Source organism: Bison bison, unplaced genomic scaffold (assembly GCF_000754665.1).
Source record: "Bison bison bison isolate TAMUID 2011002044 unplaced genomic scaffold, Bison_UMD1.0 scf7180017864324, whole genome shotgun sequence".
In the NCBI taxonomy this organism is placed as follows: Eukaryota; Metazoa; Chordata; class Mammalia; order Artiodactyla; family Bovidae; genus Bison; species Bison bison.
The window spans coordinates 2,306,310-2,324,110 of NW_011494896.1; the positions used below are offsets into that span (position 1 = coordinate 2,306,310).

At 36.8% G+C, this 17,801-nt stretch overlaps 1 protein-coding gene across 1 annotated transcript in view; it reads left to right on the plus strand.

Annotated features, from left to right (window-relative positions):
* The first annotated feature begins 30 nt into the window (after positions 1-30).
* Positions 31-17,801, plus strand: part of PICALM (phosphatidylinositol binding clathrin assembly protein) — a 101,803-nt gene continuing 84,032 nt past the window's right edge. Inside the window, exon 1 of the mRNA XM_010853166.1 lies at positions 31-959. The gene's annotated coding sequence lies outside the window, so the exon portion shown is untranslated. The remainder of the gene's footprint in view (positions 960-17,801) is intronic.

Sequence of the window (17,801 nt, forward strand, 5' to 3'; positions counted from 1 at the left end):
CCTTCCCTCCCCCCCCGCTTTCTCATCCACCTTTCCTCCTTCTCTCGGGTTACCTTTCTTCGCCTCCGTAGCTTAAGTTCCCCTCGTCTTATTGTAAATATTATAACTCAGTCCCCGACTCCCCCCCCGCCCCCCACCTTCCCCTGGACTATTTTTCTTTTTAGAATCGTGAAAGTAAAGGGATTCCGTTGGTGTGGGGACAGCATTGTGGGAAATTCGGGATTTTTAATCACCCCTGGTGGAATTTAGCCATTGTGTTTTCTTGCTTCGGACTGGAATAAGTTGTGAATGTCAGGCGCACCCCCCGTCCCTTTTTTTTTTTTTTTTGGTCTGATGGGGATACAGAAAAATGTTTGCTGATTTTGGTGTCAGTTCTAGTAGAGTTGTTAAACCTGGCGGTTTCAGTTTAAACGCTTTAGTGAAGCGTAGACTATTGGAATTCAAAGTGGATTAGTAATCAAACCCGCAAATAACATACGTCTTTTAAAAAACTGGTGAAAAGTATTTGGTGATGCTTGAGTTTGGACTCCGCTCTATTTTATGCTGGTTGTCTTTTGGGACACTAGCTTTTCTTACACGGCATAACATTACACCGTTCACTGACAAATACAGTTACTCCAGATAACTCCTCCCAACTTTTTCCAAACCTGGAAGCCACCTGTAATATCCTTTTTTATTCCACTCCTTTACCTCAAGGTACAAAGATCAGTGGATTACTCAATCTTTGACACGGTGGAGCTTTGACCTGAAACTTTAAGGGAAACATGGGCGAAAAGGCATAGTTAAGAAATAAGTTCCTTTTTTTTTTTAATGGCTCTTGGACACAGAAGCCTGACTGACTTTTATCCTCGATGAAAGTTACTTTGCTTTACTGTTTGAAGCAAGAGTGAGCATGTCCTGAGAGAGAATTCACTGACGGGAGTCCTGTTTTGATTTCTCGCTTGGACTTTGGCCCTAAGGTTTGCGCTTTTATTAAAAAAAAATGCACAAAATGTGAATTCTTCCAAGACGCTTTGCTCGTGAAGTACTGTTAGAACAAGTTATTGCTACAGACAAACCCATTATTCATTGTGACTTGTTCCTTCCTTGTGGAAAAGTTTAAAAAAACATTATTACTGCTCGGTGGTTCTTTCTGATGTGCGGTTCTTGCAGGTTGCTTGTTAAACCATCAATCCTAGACTGTTTTAAGGAATTCAGAATGTTATTTGGTGACACTTTCGTAAACGGAAAATTGTTTAAAATGCATTATGAAGCCGTAAGTGCTTTTTTGATTATCTGATATTTGGAATAGACATTTTTACTGTTCACTTCTCTTCAAATAACTACTTGGATTTCTCTATTCAATCTATGGTTGCCCTAACAATTCTTTTGTGAGGTTGGTTTCTGTTGCTTTTCAGTGTTAAAGAAACTACTTGTGACTTTGTGAACTGTTACCCTCGTCTCTCATTTCAAAATGATAAATTATAACAAGAATAGATACCGGTTTTAAAAGTCCTTTTAAAGATTTTTGTCTTATTTCAAATGTTGCAGTTCTAACACATTGTGGAAAAGGTCAGAAAATAGGCTAGGTAAGTTTAGGAGAGTGAGACTTGCTTGTGGTTTTATGAATGTGAAATGTTGGCCTTTTCTCTTATAATGGAAGCTACTGCAGAATCCAACTGGGATTACGTTTGGTATGGGTAATGGCACATTTGTAGTTCTTTTTCTCCACCACCGCTGTGTTTATACATTCCTACTTGTTTAGAACTTGAATATTGCTGATAATGTTTGGTTTTTTTTTTAAATCTGTGTAGATAAGGTGCCACTACTCTTATTTCTTTCAAATGAAGTTTTAAAAATACACTAATACTGTCTTCCCTATATTGTTTAAAACACTTATATAACCAGTTCCATTAATAAAGTACACTTAACTAAAGTTTGACCAATGAGTGGCTTTTCTAAACACCCTCTTGCCTTACACACTTTAACATAGTTTGAGGAAATTCAAAAGGCTTTCACAAACACTTTTGGGTTTTGACATCATGGACTTTTTTTCCCCCCAAACTTTAAACTTTTTATTTCGTATTGGAGTATAGCCGATTAACATATGTAATTAAAAATTATGGTAGTTTCAGGTGAATAGTGAAGGGACTCAGCCATATGACACCATGGACCTTTAGGGCTTTAATGCAGATATAATTTTTCTTCTTTTAGGAATTTTTCTAGTGAAGGCTTAGTTCTGTTGTTGCACCTTTTAATATCCTGAGAAACTGTTGCCTAATTAGTTGAGCCTAATGAAAATGGTTTCATTTTTTAAATGTTAGTAGTTAATAAAAATATGCTTAGGACTGGTTTTTTTTTTCCTCTAAGCCTTTAGAGTGTGGAGGTGGTTTCTGTGCACCTTGCCAAGGTCTGTCCATATTAGGAAATGATTATTGTAATCCATGAATTATGGCCTAATGCATACTGCATTGTATATATGTTTAAGAAAGAGCTTTTGCTTTGCTTATAGAGGTCAATAGATAATAATGTTAACTAGTGTCCACAGTGGGAAAAGAGTTGTCAAACCTCTGAAACACATTTTTAAAAATAAACATGATTTGCATTTAATTCCAGGCCTCTAATGTCCATAATCAAGGTAGGAGAATAACAGCCCTTGTACCTGAAGGACTTCTGTTTGCCAGGCACTTATTAACCATTATCTAATTTAATCCTCGCTCATAGCTATGGGATAGGCAAGTCATAGGCATAGAAGGTTGTCTCTTACTCCATTTAAAGAGATGGATGTAGAATGCTGAACACATTGATTGAAGTACACAGAACAATTTTATAATTTATAATTTCTTAAAAACATTCTTAGCAGATTTCACAGCCTTCACTCTGCTTTTGACAAGAACACTTTTCTTTTTTCTATACTAGTTTTCTTTCCTTGGGCATTTATGTTGTGACATGTTTCACTGAAATGAAATACTGTGTTAACAGATCTAATGTCTACACTTTTATATCCATGTTTTTCGCGGTTAATTTCAAGAGGCATTTCATCCTAGCCACCATCTGCCTTCCATTTTGCACAACAAAATCAAAATCACATTCTTATTAAGTATTCATTGTAAGCATATCTCTAAGGTAGATACAGTGTGGGTATTTGTGTGTTGTGTACTGGATTTAGACTCAGCCTAATTTTAATTGTGAAATTTGTGCATGCTTTTAAAGTAAGAATTTGTGAATGCTTTGAATTTATAGAAGGTGTAATTTGTATTTGGGTTAGTGGTTTTTATAACATTGAAAATACATATAAAATATTGACATGCAGCTGAATAATGGTCTTTTAAAGCAAATTATTGGTTGATTTTTAATGTCTTAATGATATTCAGTGGGTACTTAGTTTTTGTATTATCAAGAAGATGTCTGGTAACTGAAATCTAATCTGCAAGAAAATACATGCGAAGAAGGTAGTAAGTGGAAGATCTGCCTTTGATGGCTCTTGTTTAGAAATTAGGAAGCTGAGGCTTTCCAAATGGACAGTTATTTTGTATTTATGTTTGGGCTTACTGTTCTTTCTCATAAAGAATCACCATAAGAATTGTGGTTTATATTTTCATTTTCATTATATGACTTATTCTGTCCCTTATTCCTTTAATAGTTCTGAAATACAAAAAATGGTGAGTGAGTCATCAAAGTGGTAATAGTAAGATTTGACTACTTCTGTCAATGCAGGAGGTGTACAGTAGAACTCTACAAATATAAGTTTTTTCCTCCTTGATATATTTAGTTCTATTTCTGGATAGTATGTATTCTAAAAGAGAAACCCAGAAAAGAATCTGATCTCTAGCCATTTCAGTACCTGCCTTATTTGTAATTAGCAAATTAATTATAAAATATCTTTGTAAAATAATTAGGCATCACTGGTGGACTTGTTATTTTAAGAAATAATGTTTAGATTTTATTCATCTATTTTTTATTCGTGTACCAGTGCTTTTTATGTTTGTATATTCTGTGTATCTGAATCATTTTTAAGATGTCTTTGAATTTAATTTTGACTTATTTGATTATCTCTCCTTTGATTTGTAGAGTACTTGTATTTAATTATATGTTTTATTTTTTTAGCTTTTGAAAGCTCTTCTACTTAATCCTTTAGTTTTTTGGCTGTGCTGAAGGCTTGTGAGATCTTAGTTTCTCAACCAGGGATTGAACCTGTACCTCCTACAGTGGACGCGTGGAGTCCTTACCACTGGATAGCTAGAGAATTCCCTAGATGTTTTAAAAATACATTAATACAATTTATTTGAAATAGTCAGAATTGCTTTAATTTAAATAAAATAGTTTATTTTGATTCTGATTATCACTTAGAATACTTAATGTGAAAGTTCACCTTTGTAATACATGGAAATCTCTTTTGTTCTGTGTTTTTTTTTTTTTTTTTTCAGTTTCAAAGTGCCTAGTTCCATGATTTCACCCTTAAAATCAAAGAAGTAAGAAAAATAAAGATTTCTTGGCCAGAGGTTACAGCCCTACCAAGGAGAAGTAGGGTTAGATTTTCAAAGTAAAGGCTTACTATTTGCTCTTCCTGTTCTTTTGGTGGCTGAAGTGGCATTTCCGTTACTTTGTGTTCTGTCTCAGTATGTTCCCTGTTAAATGGCTTTATATATTTCTCTAGAGAATTGAAGTTTTGGATTTAACCTTTTAGAATTTTGTATATTCATTGTGTGTGTGTATATATATATAGTACTTTCCATGGAGAATTGTTTGTGGGCAGTTAGAATTTACTAATGATATTCCTTGAAAAGGGTATTTTGATGACCCTAAACCTTTGTGTTAAAAATTACTTTCAGGATTGTAGTTTGCCAGATTATAAGAATACCAAGGATTTTTGAAGTTACATTAGAATATAGTAGCAGTACTCATAGCTAGGCATGTGCTTTGTGCTTATGCCTGGATTGTGTTTATATTTATTTAACAAATGTTTATTTGTGCGTACTTTGTGCTGGGCACGCACATTACTGAACACTTTGTATTTATTAACTTGTTTATTCCTTTCAACAACTTTGTGAGAGAGATTTGTATTATTATTACCATTTTGCTGAAGAGGGAACTAAGGCATTGAGTTTAGTAATTTGCCCAAGGTTGCATAGAACTGGGATTTGAACCCAAGTGGTCTGGCATCAGGTCTGGGTTTCATCTTAGTGTGACTTTTTATGTAATGCTTTTCTATTCCAGGAAATGGATAAGCCATATTTATTTACTCAAGGCAGTGTTTTTCTTTTTCCTGGCCATGCATGTGGGATCTTAAGTTTCCCAACCAGGGATCAAACCCATGTCCCCTAATGTGGAATCACAGAGTCTTAACCACTGGACTGCCAGGGAAGTCCCTTGCAGTGTTTTTTGCAGTGTGGTCCTCTGCCTCCTGGGAGTCCCCAAGACCTTTTCAGCATATTTGTGAGGTCAAAACTGTATACATATGCTGAGACATTGTTTAGCTTTCCCATTTTCATTCTTCCACTATTGCACAGTGGAGTTTCCTGCAGGCTATGTGATATTGCAACAAGTTGAATGTAGTAGCAGATAGAAGAATCTGTTTTTTATTAAGCCAGATAGTAAAGAGTTTTGGAAAAATTATGAAACAGTGCTACTGTTCTAAATTTTGGTTTTGGAAAATAGTTATTTTTTATGAAAAATGTTAACATGATGAGTTTTATTATTTTAAAATGAATTAATCTTTAAAAATTTCTGAGTTTTAATTTCTAACCCTCACAGTAAATATCAGAGAAAAACCACATAAAAGCTCTTTGGAGTCCTTAATTTTTAAGATTGTAAATGTTCTGAGACTGAAAAAAAAATGCAACTTGAAGGAAGAGTGTATGTTAAGATGGGAGGAAAAGAAACTGAGTAACTAGATTTAAGTGGTCCTTGCAATTCTCAGAGTAATTTTGCATTTGATTTGATGGGTAACAGTGACCCAGTCATTGTTAAGACTGAGCAAGAGATGTGACATAATCCTTTGATTATGCCATACTGTTGAGTAGAGTGGAAAGAATGTGATGTGTGACTTTCAAAGGAGACTGCACTGGGGCAAAGAGTTCTAACAGTAATAATGTAATTTTTCCTAAAAGACCTTGATAAAGTCCGTCTTTAGTTGACACTCTCGATCCTCTTTTTCCTCACTTTTTGGTTTTGTTGTATTTTGTTTTAAATATAGCTGAGCTGTTTATTTTTCAGCTAAGCAGGTTGGGTACCAGTTGTGCCAAAGTAAGTTCTTGACTCCAAAACTGTTAGCCATCCTTTGCAGATACCATTCCTAGGACACAAAATATCTTTCCGCTCTGTGTCAAAACAGATCCATCCTTCCTCTTTAACCTTCTTTAAACTAACTTGCTTTTGTTAAAGTTCATGTTTTAAATCACCTCTTTCATAAGGACACTACTGAACAACTCCCCCTGGTTATTCTGATTCTCTGTATATTTTGGGTTCATGCGTATTTTAATTGTGAATAGAAACTGTTCCTTTTTGTACTGTTGTATATCTCTTCTCACAGTACCTCATCAGTGGTGCTTTGGGTACTCATTAAATACTGAATGCACGCTATCTCCTGTCACAGCTCAGGCTATTGAATGAACCACTTATGGACATAGTAGCATCGAGATCTATTCCAGTAGATATTTTAACAGTGTTTTTATGGGCATTATCTTAGTTCCAGTGAATGATAATCACTTGGTTACAAAATTATATATAAAGTCGTTCAGTAGCATTGATAAAAAACATATCAAATTGCTGTATTTCATGGGACCCATGAGGAATTGAGGTTTAGTTTTGTTTCAATATTTTGTGATTTTCCCAAAGTGGTGGTATAGTAAAGAAAAAAATTTCATGGTTACAGCTACTCAGTTTGAAAGCTCTTTTAAAATGCATGACTTTGAGGATGTGGTCTTAAAAGAAGAAATTAATTTTAAGAATTATATTTGAAATACGTATCAGAGTTGCTTCCTTGTACAGCTCCAGGAGGTGCTGATCACATTATAATCTATGTGGAGGCTGCTTCCTGTATATAACTGTATCGCAACTTCACTTTAGATATAGGAAAGGTTGCAGTACACATTAAGTAGATAATGTCAGAATGCAAAAGAGATGACTGTTTTAGAATGGAGGTTGGAGTGATAATAGTGATGGCTGTGATAGTAAGACCACTAAATCTAGATCATCAATCAGTTGATTCCAGGGGCTGGTACGAATTGCTGAAAGTCTTCTCTGAATGCTTGGAATTCCAGGAGTGATTTCTGAAATGGTGCTGGTATTTATAGTCATAAACTTGGTACTTGAAAGCTTGCTAGGGGCCCTGATTTACTCAAGGGAAATTTTTTCCAGGTAGTGATTGAAGTGCTTTCCAAACTTCTATCCTCACTTAAAGAGAGCAGGTGTACTTTACAAGTGACTTCATAGGGTCTACTTAGTTGCTGTATTTTAACGTATGGTGGTGGTTTAGTTGCTCAGTCCTATCCGACTCTTTCGTAACCCCATGGACTGTAGCCCGCCAGGCTCCTCTGTCCGTGGGATTTTCCAGGCAAGAATATTAGTGTGGGCTGCCATTCCCTTCTCCATAGCAACTTCCCAACCCAGGGATTGAACCTGAATCTCCTGCATTGGTAGGAGGATTCTTTACTACTGAGCCACCAGGGAAGCCCCATTTTAATGTATTGGTTCATCCAACAAGTTCAGCCTACCCAATACATTTTTCTGCTAATTATAGGTCTTTATAGGTCTCCTCATGTGATTTATAAGCTCTAAGAAAAAGCGTCATGATGTGTGTGTGTGTATTAAGATTTTTATGTGCTGGTAATAGAGTTGGACTGTGAAGAAAGCTGAGCGCCGAAGAATTGATGCTTTTGAACTGTGGTGTTGGAGAAGACTCTTGAGAGTCCCTTGGACTGCAAGGAGATCCAACCAGTCCATTCTGAAGGAGATCAGTCCTGGGTGTTCATTGGAAGGACTGATGCTGAAGCTGAAACTCCAATACTTTGGCCATCTCATGCAAAGAGTTGACTCATTGGAAAAGACTGATGCTGGGAGGGATTGGGGGCAGGAGAAGAAGGGGATGACAGAGAATAAGATGGCTGGATAGCACATCGCTGACTCGATGGACATGAGTTCGGGTGAACTCCGGGAGTTGGTGATGGACAGGCCTGGCGTGCTGCGATTCATGGGGTCGCGAAGAGTCGGACACAGCTGAGCGACTGAACTGAACTGAATAGAGTTCGTTATCTTGTGAAAGCTTGAGAAATACAGAAGTAACATTTTAAATACATCTCCTGTGCAGAAATATTACTTTAGTTCATGCATATATCAAAAGTAATTACAGTGATATTCACTCTGGAAAGGGTTTGCAGACCTTTTTGTTGTATTTGAAACAGTTCTTTACAGAAATTTGATTTCATGCACGGTATTGAACAATTTGAGATTTTGTCATTTAAGTCATACAGAGCTATTGTGAAAAGGGGGATTGTGAGGTAAAGGGATTCTTTTATGCAAAATTTTTGGGAAGTGCTGCACCTCATGGCATGTGGTATTTTAGTTTTCCAACCAGCGGTCAAACCTGCTCCCCCTGCAGTGGAAGTTGGGAGTCTTAACCACTAGACTGCCAGGGACGTCTCTTGTATGCAAGTTTTAAATTGAGATGTAGTTCACATAACATCCAATATTCACAATGTTGTGTGTAACCTTTACCACTATCTAATTCCAGGATATTTTCTACCACCTCAAAAAGAAAATAGCTATCTGTTCGCAGTCAGCTCCCCAATCTCACCACCCTCTTTCACTGGCAACCAGTAATCTGCTTTCTATCTATGGATTTTCCTTATCTGGACGTTTCATATAAACAGAATCATACAATTCTTGGCCTTTCATGTCTGGTTTCTTTCACTTAGCATAAAACTTTCCAGGTTTGTGGATGTTGTAGCATGTAACAATACTTCATTTTTTCTAGAACCCCTAATAATATTCCCTTTATGGATAGACCACATTTTGTTCTTTCGTCCATTGATGGACATTTGGGCTGTTTACCCCTTTAAATCCACCAAGGATAGTATTGCTATGAACATCTGTATAAAAATGTTTGTGTTAACACGTGTTTTCAGTTCTCTTGGGTATGTACCAAAGAGAAGAATTTCTGATAGTTAAATGTTTAACTTTTTGAGGGTTTACCAGGTTGTTTTCCACAGCAGCTGTACCATTTTATATTCCCAAGAGCAGTGTATAAAGGTTTCAGTTTCTCTGTATACTTTCTAACACTTATTATTTTCAGGGTATTTAAAATTTAATTAAATTTTTTTCATTGTAGTCATCCTAGTTAAATACATACATACGTGTGTTTATGTGTGTATAATGATTTTGCTTGAAGTGAAGTGAAAGTTGCTCAGTCGTGTCCGACTCTTTGTGATCCCATGGACTATACAGTCGTTGGAATTCTCCAGGCCAGAATACTGGAGTGGGTCGCCTTTCCCTTCTCCAGGGGATCTTCCCAACCCAGGGATTGAACCCAGGTCTCCTGCATTGGCGGCAGATTCTTTACCAGCTGAGCCACAAGGGAAGCCCGAGAATACTGGAGTGGGTAGCCTATCCCTTCTCCAGTGGATCTTTCCGACCCAGGAATCAAACCTGGGTCTCCTGCATGGAAGGTGGATTCTTTACCAACTGAGCTATTAGGGAAGCTGGTAATGATTTTGCTTAACATTTTCCAAATGACTAGTGATGTTAAACATCTTTTTAATGATGTTGAGCTTACTGTCCATTTGTATATTTTTGAAAATATGTCTATTCAGATCCTTTGCCCATTTGAAATTTGGCTCTTTATTTATTTTGGAAGCCCAGAAGAGTTCTTTGGTATTCTGGAGAGTAGGTCCTTATGTGACTTCTATGACTGTTTTTTCCCATCCTGCGTTTTACCTTTCTACTTTTTTGATAGTAATCCCTCTACACCCTGCCCTTTTAAAAATTAATTGAAGTATAGTTGATTTACAATATTTTATTAGTTTCAGGTATGCAGTATAGTGATTCATAATATTTTTATAAATGATGTGCAAACCTTTTTAATTTTGAAGTTCAGTTTTTTGTATTTTCTGTTATTTGTGCTTTTGCTATTTCATCTTAAGAAACCGTTGACTAGTCCAAGGTTATGCAGATTAAGGCCCTAACTACTCCTGAGAGTTTTATGTTTTTTAGCTCTTTTAGGTTTGATCAGTTTTGAGTTACTTTTTATATATGGTGTGTGGCGGCAAGGTGATAGTAAGGAAAATGGAGGATATTTGAGTTTTTCCCCTTCTTTTGAGGTTGACATGGGGTACAACTCTGCTTCTTCTGTGTGACATAGAAGTAGAGACTAATGAGGGACAAAAAATTTTCCTTAATGCCTTCTCCAGTACTGGTATAATTCATTGACTGTGGAAAATTAATGTCAAACATTTTTAATTGGGTAGAGCACTTAATCTAATCCAACAAACTTTTTTTTTTTTTAACGTTTTCAGGGTAGTTTAAATGTGTGAAGAGATAACACATAGTTGGATGAGGATCAATAAGCAGTTACTTTTGTTGACACAGAATGGTGTGTATGATTCCATAATATCTTACACTTACCCATAATGACACTTTTCATGTGATGCAACGCTCTGTAGCTTCTATAATTATAAATTTATAATTGCATGTCTTCTTTACTGTGCTAAATAGAGCATATAGCAAGTTTGTAATGAAAAGATGCTTAAAGAATGAAGGAGGGATAACATTTTCTTGGGGGATTGCTAATGTGTTACCAAACAATGTTTTAGGTTTTTTCTGTGAAGGAAGAGAAAGATTGTTGTAGGGGTAATGTCTTCACTATGAGTAGTAGTTGTTCGGTTAACCTTTCTTCTGTTTTCATAATGAAGCTACTTTTTATTCTTTATGGTTTGAGAACATGAGGAATTATGGATGTTAAGAAGTAGACTTCCGGAGTTAGATTATATAAAATTAGGGTAGTTTGACACACTTAAAATATTTATTCCAGGACCTATTTAATATTGATATATTTGACTTCAAATGTTTCTTATGCTTTTTTTCCCCCCTATTATGAATTTTATTTGCTAACGTATGATTGTTGTGAGTGTATTCCTGGCAGCCTTTGACTTTAGACTCTGTGTTATCTGCAGTAGTTCACTTGACCGCAGAATGCTGTAAATGCTTTCCTTGCTACCTGCTTGTGTGTCTTGTTGTAAGACATTGGCAGAACATGTAAAGTGCAAAGGAAGATAGTTAGAAATGAAATATATAACTTTAATAGGCTATATAATGAATGAACTGGATGTTGACCTTGATTGACTTGTTGAAATCCAAATTAATTTTTTGGAAAGATAAATCTTAATTCGTGTACCCACAGACTCAAGAACTGAGCATTTTGTTTGACTTTATGTTTCTTGGAGAAGGCCTTGAATGGAAAAAGAATTATATGAGCAGATTTTTTTTTTAAATTTCATATATTTTAGTAAAATTATCTAGTAAACTATATTATGATCTTTTGCTTGTTCTATGAGCAAGACTATGGGGTGAAGGTTCAGAGATTGAGTTGTGTTGAGTTGCACAGTGCCAGCAAAAACCCTGGTTAGAAAGAAGCATTAAGTGGGTGGAGTGGTAAAGAAAAGTGATTGAAGTCTAGGAAATATTGGAAAAATGAATGACACTTGGTCATTACCCTAAAAGGAACATGAGAGCTAATGGTGAAAATGTGTAAACAAATAACTAATACATTGAGATAAATGCGTAATATTATTTACATAAAGTATGAGAATATGGGATGGAGTAATTAATTTTGAAGGAGTTAGTGACAGCTTCGTAGAGGAGGTAACAGATATTTTAAGGATGAACAGAGATTTGCCAGACGGACAGAGAAATTCCTTCTAAATAGATTAGCACATGCAGTGACACAAAGGCAAGAAAGAGCATTTTGGTGTGTTTGGTGAAAACTGTGAGTAGTGAGTGTCATATAGTGGAAGGTAAACTGTTAATGAGAATGGGGGGTGATGAGGTTGGAGAGAGAGCCCTTAAGTGTTTTGAAACGGACAGGAGTTAACCTTGATAAACTGGTCTCTTCTGCCCAGATCTTCATTTTAGACTCCCTTTCCTTCTGTTAGCTGCTCTCACAGTTTTCCATGCCGGTGTTAGAGAACTGCAGAAGTACTGAATGTTGTTATATGTGGTCGTTTGGGTCGCTGAATGAATAGAACCAGGTACACTGATTGAATGACTTTTGTGGGCTTGTCTGCAGGTAGAAGTTTTTTTGTTTCAACTTTATGAATGAACTTAAACACAAACTATCTTATTATCTGATGAGAGTGTGAATAGGAAAAGTTTGCTAAGATTCTTGGGGGCATGTTTGATTTATGTGATTTAACAATTGATAGCAATTTGTTACATAGGATACATTATTAGTTTCTTTAGCTTTTTAAAGGTCAATTTCTCCCGAACAAGACTTTATTAGTCTAATGGAAATTAATACTCATTAGCAATTACGTGTTGTCTACTAGTATAAACAAGCTACTGTGTTGAGATTATTGAGAAATCTAAAAGTGAAATTATTTGTTTGATCATGTCCTCAGTCTAGTAAGGAAGACGACATATACAGATAGTTACATTATGGGGCAGCAGTGTAAGATAAGCTCAGAATGGATGTCATTGAAAATTAGAGGGGAGAGAGATAATTGCTTTTGATAAAGGAGGAGAAATGGACCTTAAATGGTAATTAGGAGGGATAGGCATTTCAGGTGGAGGAAAGAGCATGAGCAAACTTTGTAGGTAGCAAACCTGGAACTGTGTTTGGAAAACAAAGGAATCTAGATGGTAAACAGGAATCTACCTTCCTTGTAGATGATAAATGGGCTGCTTTGAGGCCAGAGGAAGGACAGGTCAGGCTTGAGGGAAGTATAGTTGGAACAGCTGTCTGGGATGAGATTGTGGAGAGAATATGGATTTTAATCCTGTGACCTTTAGATATTTCTCATTTCCTGGCTTCCCTGGTGGCTCAGAGGATAAAGCATCTGCCTGCAATGCAGAAGACACAGGTTTGATCCTGGGTGGGGAAGATCCCCTGGAGGAGGGCACGGCAACCCACTCCAGTATTCTTGCCTGGAGAATCCCATGGACAGAGGAGCCTGACGGGCTGCAGTCCACGGGGTCGCAAAGAGTCAGACATGACTGAGTGACTTCACTTTCTTTCTTTCACTTTTGGCTACTGTAGGTAAAGTGATAAATTTGTGAATTAATGCCTTAAACCTTATTTTTATCCCTTATTTTTATTTCATAGAACTATAGAAATCTAAGCATTATTTTTGTTTCAAAGATTCTTTGTTTGATGGAGAGACTATTTCTTGAAGTATATGTATATTGTGAATATATATTGTGGATGGAGGTTGCATCCTGGAACTTATATTAGGCCAACACTGCATCCATTTTTGTGATTGTAGCTGCTTACTCTTTTTTGGTCTGCAACCATCTGTGTACTTGGGACCACCACTAAGAGAAGATCAGGGAGTTTCCTGGCTGTGAGGTTAGGACTCTGCACACTAATTGCTGAGGACCCAGGTTCAATCCCTGGTCAGGGATTAGCCAAAAAAAAAAACACAGAGTTTGCTTTTATTTGCAGGTACATGTATGTATAGTTGCTCTTGAGCTAACTTTTCAAATACAGCATGAGCTATCTTTATTTTTGGCAATATTTTCACCTTTTGTGACTTTAAGCAACTTATTGGTATCATTTAGAATAATCCTTAGTTGTATACAATCTAAATTATATTAGGAAACTTGTAATATTTATTGTGCTGCCATCCATGGGGACACAAAGAGTTGGATATGACTGGGTGACTGAACAACAACAACAGTATTTATTGTACCTTTTTAAGTGCAGTTTGCCTATCTTCACATAGCAGTTTTGAAAAGGGAGGGGCAAGATTTTGGAAGTGTGTACCATTTTTATCAGGAGAGTAGAAAATAAAACATCTCACTAATTGTAGTTCCTAGCTTTGTTTCAGGTGAGATACTGAGAAGTTGGTCTAGTTTTGATTTATAAGGCCACTGTGAAGATAAATACAAAATTGAATGGATTGCTCTACATGAATTTGTTTTTAAGAACTGAATATCCAAGAGGGTTACAGGATAGCTGCATTTGATCTTTTGAAGATCTGGCTTGTTCTTTACATGAAAGACATTATCTTCTGTTTTCAAATCTGGGAGATACAATCACATTATCCTTATTCCCATTTGTACATTTGTTTTTAGAAGTAAAACCGCTCTTTAATAATCACTGAGAAGTTAAGGTTTAACAGGCAGTATTTCCTTTTTTATTTTTCTTTTCTCAACATTAGCTTTTATAACTTTTCTTCACAGAACTGTATAGTTGTATATTAGTTAGCAGGTTTGGAATTAGTATTAGGTGTTAGTTTAGTATGAGGTTTTAGATTTGGTATAGGATAAACCCTCCTTTATTTTTGTTTTTCATACTCTTGCAAAAGGTTGTTTCGAATTGGTGACCTGGAGTGGACAAAGGCATTGTTTTCAGGTGACTTGGGTAGCACATCCCAGAAACACTGCATGAACATAGCTGAGTGGCAGGAAAGAAAGATAAGTACTGACGTAAAAGTTAGTTATAGAAAAAGAAATGAATTATAGAGTTGCAACTGGCAGCTAAGTTAGAAAGGTATTTATAAGGCAGCTCAGGCGGCTGAGACACTCCTTGACTGATTGCAGAAAGAAAACCGCTTCTTCCTATCAGGAGGTGGAAACGATTTTAAGAGTAGCTTAAGCTGCTTCTTATCTTTGTGCTTGTAGACTTAACCTAAAAATGCTTTTTATTTTCCTCATCAGTTAGGTTTTCCTAACTTAGCCAGTGACCAACCAAGAAGGTGATGTAGCTTTTGAGGCCCTTTATAAACATAGTTTACTTGCTCTCCTATTATTTAGAATTAGTAATGATTACATCTCTGGGGCCGAAACCTTGGCTTTTTAACCTTGCATATAAATGAAAGCTTGTAGTAGTTAAGGCATTTTGAGATGGGAATACCAAAAATCTTGAAACCTGTTTCTTGTGAACTTGGGTTGAATATTATGATTTCTTCGGTATACCCTGTCAACTTCAGTTTATTGCAGTCAGAATGAAAATGAGGATGCCAATGCACAGAATATACATACCAGATAAGAAGTGGTTACTGTCTGTACTAGAAATTAGGTTTGTGAGGGCTAAAGAGAAATGTGTGAATTTTAGAATAATTGGAGTAGGTGATGACAAGACTTGAACCATGTAGAATGAACAGAAAGAGAATTCAGAGAAAATATGTATATGTCTTCATCTATCCTCTAGTGGAAAGATTACTGTTTTAAATAATCAGCTATGGGTTTGTGTTAACTTAAGGTAGGCAAGTATTTAAAGTTTTTCAATGGAGATAACAGCATCCCTTGTCTTGTCAAAGTGTTAGTTGTTCTGTCGTGTTGGACTCTGCCACCCTGTGGACTGTAGCCCACCAGGCTCCTCTGTCCATGGAATTCTCCAGGCAAGAATACTGGAGTGGGTAGCCATTCCTTTCTCCTGGGGATATTCCAGACCCAAGGGTTGAACCTAGGTCTCTTGCATTGAAGGCAGATTCTTTACTGTCTGAGCTACCAGGGGAAGCTCTTTGCCTTGTCAAAGGCACCAGTAATACAGAATTAAAGGACTGAGAATTGAAAGAACTTTTTGGCAAACCCAATATGAAGAAATCCCCACATACAAAGATTTTGCCACTCTTAAGATTGAGTGCAAGTATCTGGTTAACATTTCTCAGTGGGAAGAGGTTGGGCTTTATAAATTTTCTGAAGGTTTTGTAAGACACCTTTTGGAGGTGGTTTCATAATACTATTGGAGAAGGAAATGGCAACCCACTCCAGTGTTCTTACCTGGAGAATCCCAGGGACAGGGGAGCCTTGATGGGCTGCTGTCTATGGGGTCGCACACAGTCGGACATGACTGAAGCGACTTAGCAGCAGCAGCAGCAGCATAGTACTATATTGGAAAAGTGATGGAGGAATAGTCTACTAAAGTTGACTAATAAAATATGATACTAAATAAAATAAGTGATATCTAATATTTCATGGTGCTTTAAAGTTGTAAAGTATTCTGAATATGTTGTCTTACAATATATTCTTGTGAAAATTAATGACCGCTATCCCTGTTTTTAAAACAGAGAACTTAAAACTGGGTGAGTAATTAACATGCCTTGAAGTTATAAAGGTGTAGAATAGTGACTCTAGAATTTGGTTCTAGAGCCTCTAGTTATTCTGAGTCACTTCATCCTGTAATAGTATAATCCTAGCACATGGAAATGGATTTGACCAAGCACGGAAGTGTTGGAGAGACAGTCTAGAGCAGAATTTTAGTGACGGGTGGAATTAGCATCCTCATGATTACTGTTCAAAGCAGATTGGAAACAAATTGGATATCTTAGAACAGACTGTCAAATAAGTGTGCGTCAGAGAAGGACTCTTAATAGGGAAAAATGCACTTCAAAGAAATAAGAAGAACTAAAAACCAGACACCCCCTTCTCCCCACCTGCCAGTCAACCCTTCTGGAAGGTAGCCAGTATAGCAGTGAAAGGGAAAGCTAATGTTCTCCGGTATTTGTCAAATTTAGGCAAGGATTATGCTCTAAAAGTAGCAGTCTTCACAGTAGTAGTGTTTTAGTTGGGTAGAAGGCTATTTGGGGAGTCCTTGTCACTATAGCGGAATGAAGCAGGGCAAAGACTAAGAGTTTTGCCAAGAAAATGCACTGGTCATAACAAACACCCTCTTCCAATAACACAAGAGAAGACTCTATACATGGACATCACCAGATGGTCAATACCGAAATCAGATTGGTTATATTCTTTGCAGCCAAAGATGGAGAAGCTCTATACAGTGAACAAAAACAAGACCAGGAGCTGACTGTGGCTCAGACCATGAACCCTTTATTGCCAAATTCAGACTTAAATTGAAGAAAGTAGGGAAAACCACTAGACCATTCAGGTATGATCTAAATCAAATCCCGTATGATTATACAGTGGAAGTGAGAAATAGATTTAAGGGCCTAGATATGATAGATAGAGTGCCTGATGAACTATGGAATGAGGTTCGTGACATTGTAGGGGAGACAGGGATCAAGACCATCCCCATGGAAAAGAAATGCAAAAAAGCAAAATGGCTGTCTGGGGAGGCCTTACAAATAGCTGTGAAAGGAAGAGAAGCGAAAAGCAAAGGAGAAAAGCAAAGATATAAGCATCTGAATGCAGAGTTCCAAAGAATAGCAAGAAGAGATAAGAAAGCCTTCTTCAGCGATCAATGCAAAGAAATAGAGGAAAACAACAGAATGGGAAAGACTAGGGCTCTCTTCAAGAAAATCAGAGATACCAAAGGAACATTTCATGCAAAGATGGGCTCGATAAAGGACAGAAATGGTATGGACCTAACAGAAGCAGAAGATACTAAGAAGAGGTGGCAAGAATACACAGAAGGACTGTACAAAAAAGATCTTCACGACCCAGATAATCACGATGATGTGATCACTGACCTAGAGCCAGACATCCTGGAATGTGAAGTCAAGTGGGGCTTAGAAAGCATCACTACGAACAAAGCTAGTGGAGGTGATGGAATTCCAGTTGAGCTATTCCAAATCCTGAAAGATGATGCTGTGAAAGTGCTGCACTCAATATGCCAGCAAATTGGGAAAACTCAGCAGTGGCCACAGGACTGGAAAAGGTCAGTTTTCATTCCAATCCCAAAGAAAGGCAATGCCAAAGAATGCTCAAAC